This window comes from Typopeltis vanoorti, chromosome 4, assembly GCF_054136105.1.
Source record: "Typopeltis vanoorti isolate ZY-2024b chromosome 4, IOZ_Tvanoo_1.0, whole genome shotgun sequence".
Taxonomy (NCBI): Eukaryota; Metazoa; Arthropoda; class Arachnida; order Uropygi; family Thelyphonidae; genus Typopeltis; species Typopeltis vanoorti.
Window position 1 is genome coordinate 30,323,027 of NC_143552.1, and position 26,145 is coordinate 30,349,171.

Here is a 26,145-nt window from a genome sequence, read left to right on the forward strand (position 1 = left end):
GCTTACCATTATTATCTCAGATATTTCGTGATTAATGTGATTGTGTAGTACTAGTGACTCGTGAAGTTAACACGTTCGCGCCAGACTGTCTCTGCGAGTTGCGTGCAGGCGGAAACTCGCGTGACCTCATAACACTTCCCTTCCGCAGCCGACGGGCTCATTTTTACGAATTCTCAAATGACCCATGAGTCAGGAAGGGTTTAAATATTTAATAACTTTTTTATTTATTAATTACTTGATTCTTTTTTATTATTATTATTATAATGAAATACAGAACTTTGGGATTTTTATTATTTATGAAAAAAACACATCACGTAAATACCTTTCATTTTCGGCTTCACAAAGACGGGCTTTTTCTATGGAAAGAGATTTCCATGACGGCTGTTAATGTTTCTGGCTGCAGCGCCCTAATTTCTGCACGAATGTTCTCTTTCAGTTGTTGGATTGTCTGGAGCCTATTCACAGACACCTTTTCCTTGAGGTAACCCCCACAGGAAGAAGTTGGGAGCCGTCAGATCTGGAGAATGTGATGACCAATTAATTGTAGATCTTCGCGAAATTTTCGCTTTCCAATATGAGTTCAGTTAAAATTGCACGATTTTGGTTCGTTGTTGGGTTGTGAACTTTTCCATGATTAATTTCCCAAATGTTCCTTACCATACCTGAAAAAAATAAAATAAATAAAATAAAATAAATGGAAAAATTAATAATAAAAAAAAAGTGATTCACATCCCCCCCTTCGTGACTTATGGGCCACACTTTATAAATGTTATGTCAATTTCAATTCGGTAGACTCTTATGCAGTGGCGGACGGTGAAAATTTTAAGTGGGGGTGCTGCAGTGGCGCACCCAGAGGGGGGGGCACCCTCCCCCCAAAGAAAAGGAAAAAAACACTAGAAAATTTTCCAAAAATCTTTTCCTAATTAAAATTCATTTTTTTTATTTATGTTGTGTCGTGTCTTCTATTTCTATACTACTTATGAATTAGCGATCACTGCAGATGCTCAGTCATAGGTCGTATGCGATGCGTAATGTGTATTCGCAAATCGTCTACACAACTCCCCCCCCCCCTCCAAGATTAAATCCTGAGTGCGCCACTGGGGTGCTGCATATGCAAAATAAGAAAAAATTATTCATTTTTTCCTAATCAGTAACCAATTTATTAATAAGTAAATTTACATATTACAAAAATTGCTTTATTAAAAATATTTCACCCTCACTACGAACACACACCAATAATAAAAGTTTCGTACACAGAAATAACGCGCGCAAGCATACAATTTATCTGCAGCGACACTGCTCAACGAGCAGTGTCGATTTTGACATTCCGACACTGCATTAGATCGCAGTGCATTTGTTTCGTGTAACGAGAAAATATAATTCTTTACATATTTTCAACAGTGACACTCGTCATAATTCAGCCTTGTATTTATAATAAATATATAATTATATGCTATTTTAACAGAATAAAATAAGATTTACCAAAAATATATCACCCTCACCACGAACACACACACCAGTAATAAAAGTTTCGTATCTCAAAGAAATAACGCGCACAAGCATACAATTCATCTGTAACGACACTGCTCAGACGAGCAGTGTCAGATTCACTTGTTACGTCCAGTGACAAGTGCAAACGAATATCGGCGAGTCTAGCCGGAACTGACCAAATGTGATAATTTAGACACTGCGTTATCGCAGTGCATTTATTTCGTAATCTAAAGCGTTAATCGAACAATTCCAATTATTAACTATTCAATTAATGTCAAAACGTAAACTGTAACCTTTAACATGTTGTATTACATTTATATAATGTTGTAAGCATTGTTATTATTTATAAACACAAACAAAATTTTTTTTCGTTTTTTCCTTGGGGGTGCTGCAGTGTCGCAGTGCTTATGTATAAGCCGCCACTTCTCTTATGGCTTTTTATGACTTCTATACCATTAAGATGTTCATCTTAATGGCATACAAAATCCCAAATGTAATGTTCTCTTGTTTCGAGTCATAAAAAAAAAATAATAATAAAACGGTATTTGTGTTTAAAAATGTGTATTAGATAAAATCCGTTTGTTTCTGCCCTTAGTGATGAAGTATATATGATTGAATAAATTTCCTTATCAGTTACATTCAAATAGGTTGATAGAATATTGTACTTAATTTAGTGCTTTCTTTTGTTTGCGTCTGTGCGTTTGTTTCTGCCCTTAGTGATGAAGTATATATGATTGAATAAATTTCCTTATCAGTTACATTCAAATAGGTTGATAGAATATTGTACTTAATTTAGTGCTTTCTTTTGTTTGCGTCTGTGCAGTAGGGGAAAGTGCAGTTTGGAAAAGGGTGTTTTTCGTTATATAGGATAATAAATTCCAGTTGAATCTAATTATAATAAATATTGTAATTTTTCATATTGTCACTAAATGCAGTGCACTGCTCTATATTCTGCATTTAATACTATAATAAAACTGACAAACAGGAAAAGATAGTTGATGAATTATCTGATACACATAGTAACTCTGGCGATGACGAAACAGGCTTAAAGAAAACTTAAAAGTACACGATTGAAATCTACATAAAAACTGTAAAGACTATGCCAGTGGTGTTCAACTTTCGATCGTGATCGACAGGTCGATCTCTTGTTTATTCCTCCTTACAAATTTAATTAAAACTGAAAACATAATTATTTTATTATTATTAGACACCTCCAGGGAGTCCAAAGACTCATCGAGGGAGGACACCTGCTCCACAACTCTGTCTCAACCACTCAATCCACCAACTGACCGCAATTACAACAACGTCATCTACCGCCACTAGTATTTCCACAGACAACACAAACATCCATGCCCACGGTGGGATTCGAACCCGCAGCCTTTTTGGTTGGAGAGCAGATACGCTAACCACTCGGCCAACCAGGCTGGCAAAAATAATATTTCATTTATCATTATTTTGTATTATTTTTTAATTCTCTTTAAGTGTATTGCTATTGTTTATTTATTTTTCGTTAAAATTGTCAAATCAGTAATTTTCTTATAAGTCCGGCTCAGGGCCGCGCCAACCCGAGGGTGCAAAGGGGACACCGCACCCAGGTGGCAACATTGATAGGGCAGCAAGAAACAAATATCAAATATTTATTTTATGTAGCTAATATCTAATTTGGATTATACAATGCAGTATAATCATTAATAGTAATAACATTCATTTCTTGGTATAGCCTACATCGTAAAATTTAACTAATATAATATAATTAACGAGCCTTACTTTTAGATGTCAGACGGAAGAAAAAGATTTTCTGGAGCAGAATACAGTAAACGAAGAGCACAGAAAGAAGAAAATGTAAAAAAAAATTACGACTCCTATTTCCAATTATTTTGTATCTACATCTTCATGTACAGACAAATCTTCAGTTGCTCGAGAAAATTCTGAAGATTCTTATTCTTCTGCCATACATTTAACTGAAGATTCTATAGCTGTTAAAAAACGATGCTTAGAAAATTCATCTTTCACTTCTGAAACTCTCAACAGCTCACCGGAAGAAACAGGTGACAAAAGCGTGTGCAATACAAATATAACAACTGAAAACTCTCTTATGAATTCTATCCTTGAGCATGATTTTGATGATCCAGGAAAGTGGCCTTTAAAAATAGCAGATAATCTCCAAATGATTCTAATAGATGTTGGACCAAAACAAATATATGATATTGATTTTTCAAAAGATGAAAAAAAAAAAAAAAAACCAGATCATTTTCAGCAGATTATTACTATAAACGATTAATTGGTTATTGTATTCTAAATGCAAAAATTCAGTATATTGTTTTCCTTGTAAACTTTTTAACGATAAAATTAATGCGTTCAATGATGCAACTGGTTATTGCGATTGGCAACATTTATCGAGAACATTAGTGCGCTATGAAAAAAGTGAAGCACACATCAAATGTTACAAGTCATGGATCGATTTAAAAAAGTCATTTATAAATAATAATACAATAGATGCAGTAAATGAACAATTAATAAAACTAGAAAAAAATCGTTGGAAACCGGTAATAGAAAGGATTATTTATACAGTTCAATTTTTAGTTTATTACTGTTACCTTTCAGAGGTAACAGTAATAAACTTTTTGAAGATAGCAACGGTAATTTTTTAAAATTAATAGAAACTGTAGCAAAATTCGATAATGTAATGGCAGATCATATAAGTCGAATACAAACCGATAAGAACAAAATGCCACATTACAATTAAGGGGATACAAATCCCTTGTTGTTCAACTGCCAGTAAGCAAAACTCTAAGATCAAGCAACTACGAATCTATAAGTTTCATATATACCGAAAAACTATCGGCGAATCCAAGTGTAAATGACCACTTGGTAGTACAACACCAAGACAACTCGAAGCAAAGGTGGAGCAAGCTCCCTCACTATCCTTGATATTTTCTCATAATGTGAAAACACAGCCCCTAGGGGATTTAATACTGTAATTACATTATGAGGAGAGGTCACTACCCAGACCGGTTTCAACCTTTTTTGAGGTCTCATCAGTGAGTAGGTAGACCTGTAAGATAACAAGGTTTAATTGAAAAGAACTTACATACCTTTACTATACGAATGCCATAAATGTGTGTTTGTATATTATAACATAAATTTAAAGCCAAAAATAGCCGTTTGGCTTTAAATTTATTATAACATATTATTTATTATAATTAAGTATATTATAACATAAATTTAAAGCCAAAAATAGTTGTTTGGCTTTAAATTTATGTTATAATATACAAACACACCTTTATGGCATTCGTATAGTAAAGGTATGTAAGTTCTTTTCACTTAAACCTTGTTATCTTCCACTAGACATGATACACCTGATCAAATCATACCACTCCAACAGGAGGATGCAAGCCAAAGTCAATGAAACAGTCTCAACCCAACGGAAAATCCTTGCTGGTGTTCCTCAAGGATCACTGCTATCCCCGATCCTGTTCAACATCTATATGGCAGACATCCCTCAAAATCCTCTCACATCCACCATCGCCCTTTATGCTGATGACACGGCTATTTTAGCCAGATCTCGCCAACCATATCTCATTACCAAAAAAAAATACAAGATATCATCCTGAATCTAGAAAAATGGTTTAAAGACTGGCGACTACAATTAAACCCGCAGAAAAGCAAAACGATACTCTTCACAAGAAGACGAGCATCTCCCAAAGGAGACATCACCCTGTTCAACTCCAAAATTCCCTGGAAAACTGAAGCAAAATACCTCGGAATAATTCTCGATAAGTGATTATGCTTCAACAGCCACATGCACCAAAGCTTCAAAAGTTATCGCCCAGCTATATCCCTTGATCAACAGACACAGCAAACTAAGCTCAAGAAACAAAATTCTACTGTACAAGACGGTGATCCGTCCCACAGTCATATACGCCTCCCCAGCCTGGAGCCATACCTCCAAGACAAACATTCTCAAGCTACAAAGACTACAGAACAAATGCCTGCGAATGATTCTGGACGCCCCGTGGTTCATCAGGAACGCCCAGATCCATCAGGACATAAATATCCCCTACATCTCTCCACTACTACGCTCCCTAGCAGAAAAATTCTTTATGAAGACATCTACGCATCCAAACCAACTAATACAGCAAGCCGGAAACTATGACGGAAATGACCACTGGAAACATAAAAGACCGAAAGCCATCCTAACACTCAACGACGAGTAACCACTTCTGCCCACTCAGGGCGAGCTAAAATAGCTCACAAATCTCTCCCATCACTGCTCCCGAAACAGACAACAGGGAATATGAAAAGCGTCAAGCTTCACCCTCTGCGCCATATACAGTATGTCCTGCGTCCTACCTTGTTATCTTCCAGGTCTACCTACTCACTGATGAGACCTCAAAAAAGGTTGAAACCGGTCTGGGTAGTGACCTCTCCTCATAATGTAATTACAATATTACATTCCCCTAGGGGCTGTGTTTTTACATTATGAGAAAATATCAAGGATAGTGAGGGAGCTTGCTCCACCTTTGCTTCGGAGTTGCCTTGGTGTTGTACTACCAAGTGGTCATTTACACTTGGATTCGCCGATAGTTTTTCGGTATATATGAAACTCATAGATTCGTAGTTCTCGATCTTAGAGTTTTGCTTACTGGCAGTTGAACAACAAGGGATTTGTATCCCCTTAATTATTATTAAGGATGCCAGAAAAATAGCCGTTTGGCTTTAAATTTATGTTAAAATGCCACATTATTTAGGCGAAAAAAATGCAAAATGAAATAATTTCGATAATAGGAGAAAAAAATAAAATCTAATATTGTTAAAATGCTAAAATTAAATAAATATTACGCTATTATTTTAGACACCACTACAGACGCATCTCACGAAAATCAATTAAGTATTTACTAATTATATGAAGAGCCCAAGGCTTCAATTCGGCGACATGAATTTATTTAAGTTAAGGGATATTACATCCCATATTGTTTCTTAGCCGAATAAGAAACTCAAAGAGTTTCATGCCGAATATAGAAACTATACCGCCGAACTTTATATAGTTTCTATATTTGACATTAAACTCTTTGAGTTTCTTATTCGGCTAAGAAACAATATGGGATGTAATATCCCTTAACTTAAATCAATTAAGTATTGTTGTAAGATTTGTTTACCTCGATAATGACAACAAGAAAATAGAAATCAGAGAACACTTTTTAGGATTTTATTTAATTACAAACTCAACAGGCGAAGGTTTGACAAATTTTGTTGTAGATTTTTTGCAATCAAAAAATAACTTATAAATCTTTACGATTTACGTGCTCAAGCATATGATAACGGGGCAAACATGAAAGGCAAAAATCAGGGTCTCCAAAAGAGAATATTAGATATGAACCCGAGAGCGTTTTACGTACCATATGCCACTCATACGCTTAATCTAGTTGTAAATGACGCTGCAAGTGTTCCGCGTAAAATAGCAATTTTTTTTTCATTAATTCAGGAAATATATAATTTTTTTTCCTAAATCTGCCTATCGTTTGAAAATTTTAAAAGAAGAATGCCCAAGTTTTACTGTTAAAAAAGTTTGTTTGTGATGCGAGATGGTCAAGCCGCATAGACGCTGTAAAAGCTTTAAGGTATAATTTAGAAAAAATATACGACGCTTTATACATTTTATATCAAGAGATAGCGACACAGGGAACAAGCTGAATCATTATTATTAAAAATTAAATCTTTCAAATTCATATGTTCTCTTGTTATATGGCACCAAATCTTATCGAAAATTAATGTCATAAGTAATTTGAAGCGAAAACAGGACGTAATTATGTCTGCAATAATGAAAAATTATTTAAAGGATTGTAGAACAGATGAGGCATTCAGAAGTATGTTAGGTGAAGCAGCCGAAATTGCAAATACAGTGGATTGTGATCCAAGTTTTCCTTGTATGCCAATAGTCAGACTTCGGAAAACAAAAAGATTATTCTCGTATGAAAGTGAAGATGAAGTTATTGAATCGCAAGAACAAAATTTCAAAGTCAATTTTTATTTAGTTATAATTGATATAGCTATTTCAAAACTTGATGAAAGATTTACATTATTGAAAGAACATAACGATGTTTTTGAATTTTTAAATGACATTGATTTATTAAACCCAATGGAGAAAAAAGAAAAATTAAAATATTGTAAATTGTAAAGATTTGGAGATAAACTTGACAAATGTAAAGATTCTGATATAAACTCCTTGGAATTATGCGAGGAAATTGAAAATATTTTAATCTATCTTAATCCGAATATGAACGCATTTTCGGTACCTGAGTATATATTTTTGAATGATCTTATTAGTGTTTTCCTCCAATTTGTCAATAACACTAAGAATTTATTTAACAATACCTGTGACTGTTGCAACTGGCGAAAGATCCTTTTCAAAACTGAAAATTATAAAAAAATCATCTCCGCAGTACAATGGACACAGGATAGACCAATTTAAGTCTTATTAGCATAGAACATCAAATTGCTACCAACTTAGATATGGAGGATATAATAAATGATTTTGCTACAAAAAAATCACGTCAAGTAAATTTTACATAAAGGCATGTGCAATTAATCTTTGTTTATATTAAGAAATAATTGTTGTTCTTTTTTTGTTTGTTTTTGAAAAATTGTTAAAAATAATACGAAACTATGTATTCTGTGTTTTTAATAAATAAGACATGTAACTTTTGGTTTACATAAATTGTTATTTTATTTATTGTAGTAAATGCTACATGCAATTTCTTTTAGTTATTTTTTTAAGGGGCGACCGATAAAAGTTTGCACAGGGGCGACAAATACCCTTGGCGCGCCCCTGGTCCGGCTAAATGAATTAATTTGGATCAGTGGAAGTCAAACAGTGAGCCGAGTGAATACGATTATAAGCAAGGCACATCGTATGCGTTTCGTTTATAATCGTGTTTACTCGTAACTACATCACACACTTCCCACTACCCACTGTTAGAATTTCAGTTGCTCTCAATTTATCGTTGGGTTTGCCATTATTTTGTTCGCTAATTGATAAGTTATAAAACATTTTTTATTTTAATAAAATATTTAAAAGTTATTTTTTTTAATTTGAGGATAATCATGAGTGTATCAAAGAAATCGAAGACGTATCATTTTCACAAGGAATGGGAAATGGATTGTTTCTTTACAATGGTAAATGGAAAGTGTTGTTTGATTTGTAATTCATCTGTAGCAATTCCAAGAAAGGTAATATTGAGAGACATTTTCGATCGCTACATGCAAAATATGATGATCTTCCCAAAAATTCCGAAATACGTGAATCAAAAATTATAAATTTAAAGGCAGGACTTTCTGGACAACAAAATATGATTTTGTTGTTTTGACTATGAAAATATTGCGAGGTCCAAAAAATGCCAAATTTCACATTAACTTTTTTTTTTTAATCAACCAGCATTTCCTGTAACTTGTGAGTTTGTAATCAATCTGTTATTTTTTCCAACTTTGGTTTTCCAAAATAGAGAAATAAATATTTTATTCCAATATATTTGTTTTATTTGTTGTATTAAAATAATTAAAAGTGATAAATAAATTTTTAAATACACAAATAAAGTTTTTAGTTTCTTTAAAGTTTTTAGGGCTGGGAGAGTCGGTCCTCCGAAGTGAGTGAGTGAGCGCATTTAACTGCATAGTTGTGCGTAATCAGATATCAGGTTGGGGGAACGTGATCTTTATAAGAGAGTAGATCGCCAAATAGCTTAGTATAGAAAAGTAGCTCGCATAGTAAAAAAAGGTTGAACGCCACCGGACTATGCAATGCAGATAAATTTTAGTAAATCCAAATGCAATAGCCATGGGTGGAAATGGAGAAGAGCTTAACTTAAAAGTGGAGGGAAACAGGAACGGGTTAAAAAATTCAGTTACTTAGGCATTGACAGGCTAAATTATGAAGAAACTATTAAACACGATATAAATCAAAGGTAGTCTATTATGACCAAATTTACAAATATATAACACATCTCTGCAAAGAACTAAAATCAAAGTACAGTTGACCTTTGAAGAACGCAGGTCCACTTATAAGCGGTTTTTTAATAAATATATTGGAAAATGTTTTGGAGATTTGCGACAATTTGAAAAAATCGCAGACGAACCGCGTAGCTTAGAAATATCGAAAAAATTAAGAAAAAGTTAGGTATGTCATGAATGCATAAAACATATATAGATACTCATTTACTACCATAAAGTACGTATACATAAATCTATTATAAAAAGTTAAAATTTATCAAAACTTACGCACACTTACAGACCGTACATGGCCATTCGCAGTCGAGAGAAATGTAAACAAACGTAAAGATGCAGTATTAAATCATAACTGCATAAATTAACTGTTATTAATTAGTTAAATTAATTAATTAGCATACAATAAAAATTTATAACGATTCATTCATTAATATATAAGCTAGGCTACCTCGAAGCAATCATACTGCTGCTTCTTCGTATCAATGCATGAATCATTATACATGATTACATGATATACACGAATCATTACTGTACCTATAAATAAATATGAATAATTTCTTTTTCACATTATGTTTATTTATTTATTTATTTATTTTATTATTATTTTTTTTTGATGTTTAGTGTTACTAATACGTATAGCATGTTCAGTGTTTTGTATCATATAAGATAATATTGATGTAGGTACGGATAGACATAGGATTCATCTTGTAACCAGCCGACGTAAACTTACGGTACCGATAAATACAGTACAGTACTGTAAATGTATTTTCACTTCCTTATGATTATTTTTAATAACATTTTCTTTTCTCTAGTTTATTTTATTGTAAGAATATAGTATACTAGGGGGACCCCTCCCCCTGACGCCTACGCCCCCCCCCCGAGTTCCGAACTGGTAGGCCGGTTCTCCTTGAATTCTGATGACTCAAAAGGGGTCCCCCCCCCCTGACGCCCAATCCCTCGAGTTCCGGACTGGTAGGCCGGTTCTCCTTGAATTCTGATGACACGAATTTTGAAAACTCGAAAGGGGGTTCCTCCCCCCCCTCCTGGCGCCTACGGCACCCAACTCCCCGAGTTCTGGACTGGTAGACCGGTTCTCCTTGAATTCTGATGACTCGAATTTCGAAAACTCGAAAGAGGGCGGTACCACCCCCTGTGCCTGCGGCGACCAACCCTCCTAAGTTGCAGACTGGTAGGCCAATTCTCCTTGAATTCAGATGACTCGAAAGGGGGGTTCCGACCCCCCCCCTAGTTCCAGACTGGTAGGCCTGTTCTCCTTGAATTTTGAAGACTCGACACTCAGGGTAGCCCCTGAGTTCCAAAAAGTTTCAAATAACTTGACAAAAAACGTGACACAAAAACGTTACAAAAAAGGCTTATCATTTTATATTATAGAGTAGATAATATATACACACCATACAAAATATGTGTTAATCGACTGTTTATGTTATCGGTAAGGCTTCTGGTCAACAGTAGGTTATTAGTAGTTAAGTTTTTGGGGAGTCGATAGTTATACGCAGATTTTCGAACAACGTGGGGATCGGCAGCCCTAGCCCCGGCGTTGTTCAAGGGTCAACTGTATATAGTTCATTGGTGCTCCCCACGGTTCTTTATGGTGAAGACGTTGGTTATCAAACGGAAGGCAGAACAAAGACTGTAAGCTTTGAAAACAAGTGTTTGAGAAAAATAAATAAAACATTATGGATTGAAATGAAAACCAATTAGGAGATCAGAGAAGAACAGTTACACAGTGGTATGGAATGTCTACTAACAGGTTTCCTCAAATTCTCCAAAATGGAAGGGAAGAAACTTGTTAGAAAACTTTGTTGGCTATGTTGGAGCGTTTCTCGATGGTTAAAAAATCAAAAAGGAAGGGTGCAGCTCATAGATTTGAAATCGTATATCAACTTTTCAGATGTGAACTTGACTTTCCTCTCAATAAATTATTTTTCTGCTGAACTTCTACAGTAATCGATAAAGATTTGCTGTAGAAGCATGATGTTGAGAAAATGTATTTGTATTTCGTTGATGTAACGTTAAAATTAATACTCGAAGACTAACTAACAAATCAAAACACATTTTTAAACAATAAAATTAAAGACTCACTAATGGATAGATCGCCTAAAAAGTGTTTCTCAAACTTCAAATATCCATGTACCCCTTGTTAAATTTTCATTATTACCAAGAACCTCCCTTATCAAAATAATAACAATAATAATAAGTAATAAATAAGTATATTTCATTGTAAATATCTATTTTATTTAAATTTAGATGTACATGTAAACAAAAATAAAAGATTTATTTTTAATAGAAAAAATTTATAAAGATACAATACATTTTTACTTAATTTAAATAATTTATCATCAATGAGAGGAGTGAAATTGCTTATGGTGGGATAAAATTTCAGCAAAATGTGGCTCTATAGTTGTTCATTTCAAGCTTAGATGCGGTTCCTCTTGTTCGTCTTAATATCCTACAAGGGACGAAAATTCAACTTGGCACAGATATGAACTTGGAAATGGAAAAATGAACCTTAGAGCTTTATCTGTTAATTCAGGAAATTCATTCTATATTTGTAGCCAAAATGATGATAACGTATTCTTGTTGTATTTATATTTCAGGAAACCATTAGAAGCTAGTTCTAAAAATTGTTCTTCTTCTAATGGCGACAGACAGACCCTTTGGCATAGATTTGTTGATATTGAAAAGGTATCTTATCCGCTCAATATTAATGTCCAATTCAGGGAAATACTTTTCTATATTCATTTGTAAGCTTTGTAAATGCTGCATGATAATTTTCACATAATCAATTTGTTCATTTGAACTTGCGAGCATTTCATGAAGAGATGGAAACGCGTCAAATTCTCCATTACCAACTCGCTTTTGCCAGAACTTCATCTCTGCCAGTGTGGCGTTCACTTTATCTTGGACATGAAATATAGACATTTCCTTGCCTTGTAAAGATAGATTAAGATATTTAATACAGTGAATATATCTGCCAGGTATTCTAATTGACTGAGCCATTTCCAATTATGTAAATATTTTTTCAATTCAAAATTTTCATCAAGAAAATCTTGTAGTTCATTCCGAAGTTCAAATAAACGAGTAAGGACTTTTCCGCGAGAAAGTCAACGAACATCGATATGGAAAAGAAGTTGTGTATGATTACTTCCCATTTCTTCACAAAGTTGAGAAAAAAGTCTGGCATTTAGAGGACGGCCTTTAATATAATTTATGATTTTTACAGCTTCATCCAGAACTTTTCTTAGGTTTGTAGACATCATATGTGTAGCCAAAGCATCCTTGTGTATACAGCAGTGTGTCGACTTTGCATCTTGTGCAACAGATTGAATCCTTGAAATAAGCCCTTTTTTTTTTTTTTTTTTTTTTTTTTTAGATCTGACCATGGATTTCGCTCCGTCCGTACTTATTTCAACACAACTTTTCCAATCAAGCTTGTTTTGATTCATAAATGTATTTATATTGTTGAATATTTCTTTTCCTGTTGTATGTTCTGACAAGAGTTAGCAAAATAAAAAGTCGTCATGAAGCTTTTGATTTTTTTCGTACCTAACGAACACTAGAAGATTTGCAAAAGTTGTAATTTCGGCGAATTCATCGACCTGTAATGCATAGTAACGACTCTTACGTATATTGGATAACAATGTTTATTTTATAGTTTCGAGTTTTTGCTTCGAGTTGCCTTGGTGTTGTACTACCAGGTGTTCACTTACGCTTGGATTCGCCGATAGTTCTTCGGCATGAAACTCTTAGATCGTAGTTTTCGATCTCAGAGTTTCGCATACTGACTGTAAAATAATAAGCGATTTTTATTCCCTTAAACTGAAGACTTGTTATTCGTTAGTTTAGTTATTTCATTATCTAAGAATGTGCTTTTATGATTTTCTTCATCAAATTCTTAGTCGTATCGTTTGGAAAATAGAATTATACAAATAAAATTACTGCTTTTTTTGGTGGATCACATTTCCCAGCGCACTGTAATATGCATTGCCTTTTAATCTTTTCTCAAACATATATTCATATAAAATTCTTATAAAAACTGCATGCTTTGTCTTCACAATGAAATTGAAAATTGCTTATGTATGGGTATATACACTTATATACCCATACCTATAACCGAGGCTCAACAAATACGCTCGCCCACTCGCTCGTGGCGAGTAGATTTAATAATGAAAAAAAAAATAAAATTCTCCAACCATGGTACAGCACTATTAATCATTTTGTGCGACTCCTATTTAGTTATTGGGACATGTCATTGAAAAAAAAAAAAAAAATAGGGTCTTCGGCGAGTAAATATTTTGCGTCCCGAGTAGGATTCTGAGTAATTTGTCGAACTCTGCCTATATATATATATCAGTGGCGTCGCGTGCTCATTTCGATCCCGCGCTATAAATTTCAATTTGACCGTATGTATGGGCGTGCGTCCGCATAAAATTTTCCAGTGGGGGGGGGGGAGCTTGGAGACAAATAATTACATCAATAAATTTTTATAATTATTGATTTAATTAAATAATTACATCAATAAACGTCTTTTAGCTTTTTTTTTTAATGTAATTATTTGTCGATGTAAACTATAATAATGATGAACAACTATAATAATGAAAAACATTATTTTCATTTTGCATCGATTTTAATGATCTTTGATTCTCGGGGGAAAAAAGGTATTCAGAATTAAATAGTTTTAGCATTTTCACATATCAAAAAATTGACCGGCATATTTTATTAAAAATCAACTAATTAATTAATCCTAAATTAAATTATTTCAGTTTAAAAGCAAAAAAAATCATAAAACTAACAAGTAAAATAATATTAAATTACATACACGTACCTTTTAAAAATATAATTTTCTGTTTAAATTTGTTTCACTATAAATTTACAATTCACACTTCATCAGTAACTCATTAGACACAGAGGGCAAACTAATCGGTCACTGTTCACAAATCAGAAAAAAATGAACCAAAAACAGGAACACGTGTTTTATTGATATTCTGTGGCTACATGCCAACCCATAATAAAATTTTAAGACAGACAAAGCGTTCCCAGGGTCGAGGGTGTAAGATTACATATCTCAACCAATTTTAGGATTATAATTTGACCGTGTGATTGCATTTTATCGATGTATGAAAGTTTTGAGAGTGCATAGCGTATCAGCGCTCATCTTAATTGGTCCAATGCAGTTAATTGCAAGATAACTTTGAATACTTCTGCGTAGAGTGGGAGAACAATCTGTTTTAGGATTTATTAAAAAACAACAATGCAGGAGAATGCTATATTTGGTTGGTATATTTGAAATACTCAAAGATGAAAATATGTGAACCATCATTTGTAAGACATGTAAGAATAGGAAGGAATAAGTGTGAGTAGAAAACACTTTCATTAATGGGAAACGAATTATTAATGATTATCATTTGTGATATGTGTGTGTGTGTCCTATAAGTTGCTGGGTAGAGCGAATAGCACGATCCTATAAATTCTAAACATTAATAAGTGAATTTATGAAGGCATAATTAAAAAAAAAACTTTATGGAGAGAGAGAGAGAGAGTATTGCAGGAATAAATAAGGTTTGATGGAGCAGCAAATCATCTCGTAAAATTTGTTGCACATGTTATGTGTATTTCTCTGGTTTGTGTATATTTCGCTCCGTTTTCCAAGAATTTTATTTTGTTTACTGAGACTCAGTATACATAACATCCGATCATTATCGGAATTAGCCACACTTTCGGGAATCCTAAATTCGTTAGTTTTTTTTTTTTTTTTTAGTATTAGCGGTTCTTCTGTCTTATCAATCTCACATATGCTGGTATTTTGTTGTAGATCAACAACGTCTTATAATACACGGAATATTCATTTTTATTCAGGAATAGATATTTTTTTACTGTCTGTTATTTCCGAAGACTAGAATAAAAATACATCTATACCGTTAAAAAACTTTGCAACCTCAACAGATGCTATACTGCAAAAGAAAAAACAATTAGCATTATTCTCCTAACATTCACTTTCAAATTTTCAGTTCCTGAAAACATGCATAACAATTGTTTGTAATACAGCTATCGATTACACAAAGCGCTCAACTCATGACAAGTGACAACATTCAATTGGATTGGTTGAGACAATAGCCAATCACAGACGCTAAGTGCTGAGTGAGCTCAAAATTTTAGCTCACCCAGACCCGCCTTCTCAGCGGTTTAAAAATATTACAAAGCTAAGAATTTGACCCACTGCGCCCTCTTTACATATTTTCGAATGGCTCAAAGGTGTATGCATTTCGAAAGCATAACACCCGGGTTGTTAACGCGAATGTGACGCAATGTTTATGCGGTGAAAAGTGCCTTCTTAATGAACCACTAATGCTTTATTCCCCTCCTGAAGAGGACAATGAAACATTAGTACAGTATATTGTGTTCAATTTTAAGAATTGCGCAAAGTCTGCAAACAATTGGGGGAGCTCACTCAGCAAAAGTATAATATGGATGATACTGATATTTCGTGGATGAGTACTGCACACCTAGCACACCCGGAATATTCACCCCTGATATATATATATATATATATATATATATATATATATATATATATATATATATATATATATATATATATATATATATATATATATATATATATATATATATATATATATATATGTACCGCAAATCCAAAGTGAACCGCAAATCCAAAGACGCTGGTTCGACTCCAGCTGGCCGCCCTGCAAAATGTTTTCATTTTTCAAGTGTTAAAACAAAAAAGTTATTATTTCTATTATTTATTTTATAAATCAATGTCGAAACTTCCGAGATTCAGAGAAATAACGAGAAACGTTTTTCCAATAAACTATCGATTTTGTTCATAGTTAAAATGTATTGTTTATGGACGTAATAAAAATTTAAACTTTAAAATAAATTATAACAAAAAACGACAACAATAATTAAACACACTAAAAACAATAAAACAGATCAACAACGAGAATAAATAATAAGACAATGAAAGAATTGTTTCCCTATTTACGTACAAACGTAGTGACTGAGCCAGACTAAACTGGGCCCCAAGATAAGCGTTGCGCCTAAACAAACACGATCGCTAGTGCACTTGCCTCATACATGCCCTGTGTTCTACACGTATAAAATAGGGCCAGCCGTGGCTGGACCCAGAGACCGTACTAAGTCGCATTATACAATATTGCCACAAAATACTACAGTAATTTTTTTATTAAACAATAAAACATGTTGGAAAAAGATAAAAAAATAATAATTACAAGAAACATATTTTTTAAAACTACAATTATTGGGCTAGTTATACAAATATAGGTGGGGCTCGGCCCCTATTGACGAGCCTCCCCCGTATATATATATATATATATATATATATATATATATATACACACACACACACACACACACACCTAAATGTAATCCCTCATTAGAAGGGCTCAACCCAACTACCCCAAAAGGGACGGGGGGAAAGGGGTGAAAACCCCCATACGAATAAATAAATAAATAAATCGCTTAGATTTGTATGCTCAAGGGGCGGTTTGCCTGTTCTGAGGGACGAAAATTCTGAGTATCGGGCGTATGAGACCGGCTAACTCACCATTTGAGTGAAAAGACCTGATAAAGGTTCCTCACATCACCTCTCTCTCTCTCTCTCTCTCTCTCTCTAAGACAGCCATATCAAAATACCGACCGTATCACACTTCCGAAAGTTTCGATTTCAGACAATTCCGTCGTCAAGAACCTCAAAATAACATGAGAGTGAATTTTATATCATAAAGGCTAAATTGTTATAGAACCAAATAAATATAATAATTAGTGAAGAAATGGGACTGTTAAAAGAAACGTAAAAAATACATATATATGCACCCCATATTGCTGAGGCACCGGGACCTCGCGAGCATCTTATATAAAAATTAAATTCTCTTCTTCCATTGCATGTTAAACTGAGTGGCCTGTCATCGTAGCCAAGTAACTTGGCTTCTGGTAACTTGATCAATGACAGGGCTTTTAATCCTATCTGCATAGTGTATTATTGCCAACTGCTTGTGTTTTTCTGGCCAGATTTTCATGTTTTTGTGAGATGAAAAACCCTTTGCCTTCGTACGAGACTGGCTAACTCACCTTCAGTTTAAAAGCCCCGATAAAAGTTCTTGGAATCCTGGAGAATAGGATTCAAACCCAGATGGTGTTAAGCAACGAGTAATAATCGAAGCCGATTAAGCTACTCGTAAAAATTAATTTTTTATTATTTTAAAAAAAATATATATAAATAAATAAGTGTGTGTGTGTGTGTGTGTGTGTGTATATATATATATATATATATACTGTATATATATATATATATATATATATATGAAAAATTTAATAAGATAGCAGCATGAGACTACATAGGAAATGCACGTTCAGCTGTTGGTATGAAGAACATTTAGGTAACACAGTTGTCTGAATGTAGCGTGATTAAACATGAAGGTTAACGAAATGATTGATTATTATTTCCTAAGACTATATTAATTGAAAATCAACATTTTCTGATAATTTTATGTCATATTCTAATAACCAAATATTATATTCATAATAACTTACGGTTTGAAGAATGGCAAAGAGTATTAATAAAATTATTGAACAAATGCACAGGAAATTTTACTTACGCACCGTGAAAGTGGATAAAAGTTGTAAGACTGCATGCGTCTTAAAGGAAGGTCATATATCCAACCACTCACCTTAAGGGATGAAAATGTTCTTTGGACTTCTGACGTCAGTGTGGCTGTTTTCCAACGCAAATAAGCAGTAATTGAATATGGAGACAGATTATTCCTTAGGTCAAGGTCTTTCTTTATTATATCGTTATATGTGCAATATAATGAATTATTTAATTATCTTTTTATTTATTTTAATTTTTTTAATGTGTCTATATACAATTAAACTTCATATAGTGACTAAGCATATTGCTTATTGGGTTTTTCTATTACAGCAGTGGAATTTAAACGTACGAATTCCGTGATGCTTGTTTACTGACCTCCCCCTTTTATACTATATTATGTTATATTATATGATACTTGAATTATGTACTAATAATAATAGTATGTAATAATAATTTAATGAAGTGCGTATGTGCAACAGCAGAAGCGAAAAGTAATCCTGGATTGCAGAGCTGACCTGCTACTGCTGCTGCTTGACATGCCGCTATATTTATGAGTATGGTGGTTAACGCAGCCCTAAGTCAACTACTTTTGAAATTTTCTGGCTGTGTCAATACCATAAGTATTTATTGACACGTGTCATGTGAAATTTCGAAACGCACATTTTGAGAAAAATAATTCGTATCTAATGAACTCTGAAAGAAAATCAATATTTTTCTTTCAGAGTTCAACTTATTTAAAATCCAGAAGACAATAAATAAAATTAATAAATCTTCGAACGCGATTTCATTCCCCAAAGCGAGGTGGGGAATATATGGACACTATGCTTAACATATGGACAGCCTTAACTTTTGGAAATCGGCAAGCGAACTTGTCACCATTATGACAAGGCATTGTAGTAGTATAGTGCATTTCTGCCAGTTGACTAGGGAGGATGAAAAAGCGCAAACAACCTGCTGTCAATTGGCATTCCTAATCCAAACTATTATCCTATGTGGATTCTACAGTCAGTTTTTTGACTTACGTTGTGTTTCAAATATTTCCTAATTTTAGGACCGGTGGGGATAAAAAAAAATTTAAAAAAAAGCCTTGAAAAACATTTCCCATTATAACCTACTGTACCAAATGAATATTTGTATCTCATCCCATCTCATCTCATTTGCCTTTTACCCTCTTTTACCGTGCAGTGTTTATTAATCATCGGACCTCAAATCATTCACAGGATAAGGTGGTCAGCCCTACGCCTGTAGCGTTGAGTTCTCAAGGCCGGTTTGCCTGCTTTGCGGGATGAAAACCCGCAAAGTATAAAGGGGAAAACCTTACTGTCCACGCCCAAGACTGGCTCACTTGGCTATGGTCGAGGAAGATCTTTCAGCTCCTCACGTCACCGACGGGAATCGAACCTAGGAATGTCCATAAAGAAATTTAAAAATACCTTTTAAATAACCTTTTAATTGTATACCATGTAAAAGATAATGAATATACAGTATACTGTAATTATGCATAAAATACACAATGAAGAAACTATTTCTTAGAGAAATATTTGAACACGGTCGATTGAACAGTGTTGGCTTCTTCTTTTTTTTTAATTTAATTTTTATTTTTAACCCGACAACAAGCTTCTGTAGGCTCTGGAGAAATAGCATGTTTCTTTCGATGTTAGGATCGGTACAATACGAAAGATTTTACCCAGTTCTTTTACTGAATATCACGAACACGGTAAAATGGTTTGCACCACTTCCATGTTTTTTAATAACTTGAAGTTTTCAGCTAAAGTATAAACTTTTCATGTTTTTTTAATTGTTTTATTGAAGTCGCTTTGTTTTGAAAAGTGTTTTTTCACTCTTTTTTTTTCTTTTCATAATAAACAGAGTTAGAAAATCAGAATTTTTAAATGCAAGTCTGTATTTGACTTTATTAGCAGGAGACAAACTTCTGATGGTTGATGACACAAGGAGGCACACAACCAGAGAGCAAACGCTTGTTTATTACCCGCCCGACGCGCTGTAAACTAAACTTCGCACGTGATTCAAATCTTTTTCAACTGTAACATAAAAGAGATCGTATTAACTGGAAATTTACATCGTGTAAAGCAGGGGTCGACAATCGGCGGCATATACGTGCATTTTTGGCTGCCCATAAAAGGTTGACCATACTTACATGGCATATGGCCCGTATGCTGAATTATTTAACCCTCTCATGCATGAATTTTTATATTCATTTATAAAAAATTATAATGATGATACAATACCATTTAATCTTACAGTATTACCATGAATTCATTAATTTTGTAAATCTGTGCCCTGTATATGTTAAAAATGATGTCTTCATCTGCCAAGTGTAAAGCTAAACATTTTGGGCAGAGAACAATACAGGAAGAGTACCACATTAATGTCCTCATACGAGACCCCTTATGCATGAGAGGGTTAAATAATATATTTTATAATATGAATAATAAATTAAAAATAATTTTACACATATACTTCGTGATATCGCCGTACAAGTTGGCAGGATTCAACCTTGTGAGTCATCATGAGCAGGGATAACAGGCGATTTCATCCGACGACAACCGAGATTTGAGCGCACTTTTGCAGTTGCATTCCTTTTTTTTTTTTTTTTTTTTTTTTTGTCTTTTAATATAATTCAATAACCATAAGATTTAATGATTACAAATACAAAGAGCCAACAAGTTTCACTGGCCACTGTCTAGCATTTTCGAGGCTGTACTGGTGTGAAAACAAATGCATCAAGTTACATGAAGACATACACTTTAGTAACTGCTAGGCCGTTACATTTGATAATTCGTTTGATGGCGTGCATGCGTTCGAATGCTTCAGTCAGAATCTGGTACATGACCACGTGTTGTGTAGTTTGTCGCATATTATAGTTTTGTTGAGCTGAGAGAATTGATGAGATATTTCCATATGTCTTTAAGAATAACACCTTGATTTCTATTTAAATTATTGCCTATGCATAGCACCACTGCTTCTTCTTTGAACGTTCTGTGTCTGTAGTCATTCTTGATGTAAGGCATAGAACTGTTTTTCCAATGTATAACGTGATTTGATGTTGAGAAATGATGAGCTAAACCAGATGTGATGCTTCTATTGTTATTGACATCCCCCACGTGTTCCTTCTTTCTTATTTCAAAACTTCAAGAGGTCTGTCCAATGTAAGAAAGGCCACACGTGCATGGAATTTCATATACTCCAGGAAATTTGAAGAAAGGTACCTCATCTTTGGGAGATCTTAAGACTTGCCTGATCGTGGTAGTTGGTTTAAAAACCACTCTCATGTTATGATCTTTTAACATTCTCGCCAATTTTGTGGAAACTAAATTAATATATGGAATGACAGCTGTGGATACATATTGGGACTCCGTTCTACGTTCTTGGGAGTTGTCTTTAAAAAGCAATTTGTTTAAAATGTTAGAAGGGTATCCATTCAGTGAAAGAGTGTTAGCTATTTGTGACAGTTCTCTCTGTACATCTCCTTCTTTCGAAATAGACCTTAAGGCTCTATTACGGAGCATATGAATGATGCTGTGTTTTTGTGATCTATGATGGTTAGACGAATAATGTAGATATCTGCCGGTATCTGTGGGTTTCTTGTAAATGGACAGTTGGACATTATTATCTTCTCTCCTCACTAGTATGTCAAGGAAGGGTAGTTCTTTGTTCTTTTCCAGTTCCATAGTGTTGATCTTATTATGTGAGTTGATTTTATTAAGAAACACGAGAAGGTTTTCCATGGTATCCTTCCAGATGATGAACACGTCATCGACATATCTCCATCAAATCGACGGTTTAGGTGAAATGGTGGAAAAAATATCCTTTTCAAGTTTTTCCATAAATAGGTCTGCGCATGGTGGTGATCGGGGACTACCCATGGCTAGACCTTCCGATTGTTTGTATACTATGTTATTTACTTTGAAGAAATTTGATTTCAGGCAATGATGAAACAACTGGGTGATGTCCTGAGGGAAGAGATCTTTTAGAATGTTGACCACCTCTACGACCGGTACATTAGCGAATAAGGACACTACATCTAAACTAGCCATAATGTCAGTTTGTGATATTTTGATTTTTTCCACAAATTGTAAATGGACAGTTGTAAATCACCTGGAGACTAATGCTCTTATCCGCAATATGACCGGTTGGTCGGATGAACTGAAAAAAAAACAACAACTTAAATCCTTACACCTTATTACTCCACGCCTTTATGGGGCACCGAAGATTCATAAAGAAAACGTACCACTTCGTCCAATAGTTGATGGAAGATCCTCACCTACGTACTTACTAGCAAAGCATCTGGCAAATTTAATGAAAGGAAAAATTAGACAAACAGAGACCTATATTAAAAAAAGGCGTTAGCTGTTTTTTTTTCCCTCTCAGCTCAACAGAACTACAATATGCGAAAAACTACACAACACGTGGTCATGTACCGGATTCTGACTGAAGCATCGAACGCATGCACGCCATCAAACACGAATTATCAAATGTAACGGCCTAACAGTTACTAAAGTGTATGTTTTCATGTAACTTGATGCATTTGTTTTCACACCAGTACAGCTTTAAAAATGCTAGACAGTGACTAGTGAAACCTGTTGGCTCTTTGTATTTGTAATCATTAAATCTTATGGTCTTTTGACAATAAAAGTTCTCAGTTTTAATAATTCAATAGCATCAACTATTATTTTCAGAGGATATATATTTGTTAAAAAGAATTTCAAAAATGGGTTCAAGAAAACGTAAAATTGCTGATGAAGGAAGAAGGTTTAATGATGAATGGAACAGTAAGTATTTCTTTATTGAAAATGGGGGTAAGCCCCTTTGTCTTATTAAAAAAATTTCATAAAAGCGTTGCTGTTATGAAAGAATATAATATCAGACGTCATTACGAGAATGAACATGAAAGCCAATACAATGATTTGAACTGTGAACTTATAAAAAAAATCAAATTAATAAATTACAAGCTTTTTTTTTTTTGACTGCTCGGCAAAACATATTTAAAAAACAAAGTATTCATAATGAATAGGTTGTTCGTGCTAGTTATGTCGTCCGCTACGACGTAGCGGAACTGGTTGCGAAAGAAGGAAAGGCCTTGTACAGATTCGGAATTTATAAAATGATGTTTATTAGCTGTAATTGAACAAATGTGCTCAGAAAAAGAAGACGATATTTCAAGATATTACTTTATCTGCCAAGACTTGTACAAGGCCAGTAGAAGAAATGGGTACCAATTTATTTGAGCAGCTTAAATTTAAACCAAAATTATTCGATTGTTACGCTCTGGCAGTGTATGAAAGTACTGACCAAACAGACACTGTGCAGTTAATGATACTTATTCTGGCGTCGATAGTGACTGATATTCATGAAGAATTGGTCAGTTTGTGTAGTTTAAAAGGTACTACAACTGGCAAGATGACAGTCGCATTTGGAAGCATATACATTTGCGAACAAGCATTTACTACCATGAGCTTTAGAAAAATTAAAATTTCTTCTCGACTGACTGATGGACATCTGCATGCTTCGATTCGAATTTGCACCTCAGGTTATAAAGTGGATCTAGATAATTTGGCTAAGGGAAAACAATCACAAAAGTCACATTGAGCAGGGAGACACACATATTGTGATGCATAAACTATATTACTTTGTTTTTACGTGATAATAATTTTTCATTGAATTTTATTTTCATGCTTGTTTCATATCTCGTATTACTTTAAATATTTGTGTTTTTTTAAGATTGATATAATAAAAACTGATAACTTAAGTATTTTTTCACTCACAATTTTCTCATAATTAAACAGGTTTAATTAATTAATTAAACCTGATTATTAAAAATAAAAGTTGAATGTGGCCAGCGAGTCTGAAAAGGTTGCCGACCCCTGGTGTAAAGTAAATGGTGGTATATTTTTTGTTTTTTAAATCGCGGTAACTGAAAAACGCGTTGATAGGACTGGCGTTACGCAAGGCCTGGTTGTAGATATTCCACATATTGGATGTATATTTACTATTGAGACCTCTCCTGTGGTTCTACCAAGAAGATTTCCAACGTTCTGTGGTAAACTTCATCTCATAGTTTGTTCATTTACGGAGAATATCAAGTAATGCTTTCATATGCAAAACTCTAGCTATTGATACTAATTTGACATTTCCGGAAAGGGGGGGGGGGAAGAGAAAGAGACGTAAGATCGTAATTAGAATTTTTGTCGATATATGCTTTGAAGCTGCGGTTACCTTCTGCAATCGCATGCAATATTGAGTGGGAAAGTCGTGTGTATGACTTGAATGGATGGGACATGCAATAAACAAATAATGGAGGAGTCTACTGTTCATGACAACGTATTAATTCTACTCGTTCCCATAATACTGTGATCATAAAGTTTAATTCTGCAACAACAGACTTAAATTTTCTAAACTTTCTTCGAATTGTAATGCGGTATAAAAGCAATATTGCATGATCAGTAAACTAGTAAATATTAAAAGGTTGACTCGAAACCTTTTTAATACGCACGATAACAATACTGATTCTATTTTTTGAAAGTATACCAAACATCAATGCCAAACCATTGATGTTTGGCATACCCAAAACACTGCAGCGATTGATCTTTCATCGGAAGAAAAACAATGAACCAATCAGTCCACTAGTGATGATGTCCGGTGAGACTACTTATCAAATTCCACCGCCTTCAATAAATAAAATAAAATAAAACTCACTTATTAGATGGAAGAGAGCAAGCTGCACAATTGTACCACAAGGATACAGTTTGTTCCATGGTACAAAACAAGCTCATCATTACGTTTGAATGAGAGTTAAATTAGAAATACCAAATGTCGTTCGTCCGAAGGCGAGATTTCTCTTTACCAGCCCGCTGCATGCGCAGTTTATTGAACACAGACGAAACAGATCAGCGATTTCCTTCATTGAGTATATTTCACTGAGTATGAAACGAAACTGGCTCTGCAAGCTAGAGTTAACCCCCAAAAATTTTTATTGATATGCTGCAAGGAAATGCAGATGCTGAGGGTGACAGATGCAGAACAGATTTTTCAACCGATGAGTACCCATTTTGCTAAAAACTATCAACCTGGTGTATGCAACATTGAGCTCGCTGCTACCTCTTCACTGGATGAAGAAACTCTAATACCTCCTCCTCAGGTGTATGAGGAGGGGGAGGGTATTAGAGCTGTTGCACAAATTGAATAGGGACTGGTGGGGATATCAGCACGAGTGCTAAAAGAGTAATCAGCTGAACTGGCTATTCCTTTAACCAGGCTATATAATTTGAGTCTCAAAACAGAGAAGATTCCGCAGGAATCTTCTCTGTTTTGAGACTCAAATTATGTGTCTCAAATTAGTGGAAGGAATTATGAGATATCAAATAAATTATGAGACTCAAATTAGTGGAAGGAATGTATGATAATCCCATACATTCAGGTGCATTCAGGTACGCGTGTGCAGCAGCATTCTTTTACTACAAAACCCACCAACACATTATACTCTCATAAAGTGACAGTTTCTCAGTCAATTAATCTGCCAGAAAATAATGAAAAAAATAAAAACAAAATCGGACAAGAACAACGGGAAATTATTTCATCATTGGAAAAATTAGCCATTGCTTGACAGAAAAAATAATCGGTGACAAAATGATCCGATTTCATATCTTTTAAACCGAACAGCATCTTAAAACTCAAGTTGGTCGTTTGCTGTCAATTTTTGTCAGACTTATCACTTTTCCGAGGTACACATGGTAAGTTGCGCAATATGTGGATCAACGACCTTTCGCTTATTGCACAAATGCTTCTGTCTGCAGAGAACGAGTAGATTTGTTAAATGTACGAATATCAAATCGCTGCACTTATCGATGTTGGTAGTGCAAAATAAATGTTTCACACATCAGACTAATTCACTGTTTTCATCGTCAAGTGAATTGGTATCAAATACATAAATTTTTCTAATACCTTTCATTCGCCAAACAGTATGTATGCCGAGCTCTTTTAAG

General features: G+C 34.2%; 1 protein-coding gene across 3 annotated transcripts in view; it reads right to left on the reverse strand.

Moving 5' to 3' along the window:
- Oat (Ornithine aminotransferase precursor) overlaps positions 1-18,214 on the reverse strand; it is a 279,809-nt gene extending 261,595 nt beyond the window's left edge. The window contains exon 1 of one of the 3 annotated variants that reach the window (XM_090391734.1): positions 18,154-18,214. The gene's annotated coding sequence lies outside the window, so the exon portion shown is untranslated. Of the gene's footprint in view, positions 1-18,084; positions 18,104-18,149 lie in introns of those variants that run through there. The other 2 variants (XM_090391735.1, XM_090391736.1) reach the window with 2 other exon arrangements.
- Positions 18,215-26,145: the final 7,931 nt, after the last annotated feature.